Raw genomic sequence first — 1,429 nt, forward strand, 5'->3', positions numbered from 1 at the left:
GGCTGTAGCTTGTAGGAAGCCGGGAGAAGGGCCTGGTGAGGGTTTGTATGGCTCCTGGAATCTTAGGTCTCTTGTAAACCTTCAAAAGCCTTGGGATAAGAATTAGTCCTCCACAGCTTACTAGCAAATAAGAATTCGTCCTCAACAGCTTACTAGCAGTATGACTAAAACTATGATGATGAAGTGGATGTGCTTTACATGGAAACCCCAACCAAAACCAAAAACTCATCAGAGATTGTCTCACTGGAGAAGGTGAAGATGAATTTGGAAAAGAAATGGAAGCAGAATGAAATTCCACCATAAAAACAATAAACAACAAGTTATCTTCTCTGGAAACAGGATTTTACTCAGCAAATGGGAAAAGTGGAGCAGCTCTGACAAAATAACTATGATGATGTATATTTTGATTCTGATGATGAAGACAAAGCAGCACAGGTGACCAGGGGAGAAAAACCAAAAGAAGAAAAAAAAAGAAGAAGACCACAACCAGATTCCAACAAATGATGAATTTATGATCCTGAAAAGGTTAACGAAGATCAGGCTTGGGTTGACGCCCAGAAAAGCACGGATTTGGACTACAACGGCCACATCAACCAGAGCCTGTGCCTAATAGTGATGCTGTCTTGAATTGTCCAGCCTGCATGACCCACGGCATGAATCGTATAAAACTCAATATACAGCAATGTTTGTGATGAATTGTTCTGTCAATAAAGAAGAGATTCTAAGGTACAAAATCCTAGAAAATAAGGAAAAAAGACGAGGGATTCACCACCCGGCCATGTGCACTCAATGCTCCACAAAAGTGATCGTCTATGACAAAGATGAAGTCTTTCATTTTTTTCCAATGTCTTAGCAAGTCATTCCTAAATAGTGCAGCTGGGATTTACTTGCTCAGTGTTGTACATAAAAGGCTGGACTGCCATTTTCCTCCTACCTATTTGTATCATTAAGTGACATTCTGAATTGTTTAAGAAGCAGTATTTCAGCCTTAAGATAATTGTTATTAACCTTTGTTCCTCTTCTTCCTCTTGTATATTTTTAGCAACAAAATGGGACTCTTTTTGGTGGTCACTTTGAAACAGGAGCTTTTTTTTTTAAGCCTTTAGAATCTGGAGACATAGGTAAAAGAAAAAAGTAGCTTACTGGGCACTTGGTTAAATGCAGATTCCTGGACCCATTCACTAAATGTTTCTATTTTCAATAAATACAGCAGACACTTCTGTTATAGGCAATTCAGAAGTTACACTGACAACCAAGTTAAACAATTTGTTTCTCATGTCCACCCACGGCTTCACTGCCTGGAATATCCACTACAATCCACTGGTTAGGAATCAGGTTTAGCCAGATTCCCAGGGAACCTGCATGGGAGAATGGAATTATCCTATTTCATTTCCAAGGCTCTCTTCTTTATAGAGGCAGCCTCACTGCA

General features: G+C 39.5%; 1 pseudogene; it reads left to right on the plus strand.

Moving 5' to 3' along the window:
* The first annotated feature begins 184 nt into the window (after window positions 1-184).
* LOC102854956 lies at window positions 185-853 on the plus strand (annotated as a pseudogene).
* Window positions 854-1,429: the final 576 nt, after the last annotated feature.

Source organism: Elephantulus edwardii, unplaced genomic scaffold, assembly GCF_000299155.1.
Source record: "Elephantulus edwardii isolate Elephantulus edwardi_28Jun2011 unplaced genomic scaffold, EleEdw1.0 scaffold06342, whole genome shotgun sequence".
Classification (NCBI taxonomy): Eukaryota; Metazoa; Chordata; class Mammalia; order Macroscelidea; family Macroscelididae; genus Elephantulus; species Elephantulus edwardii.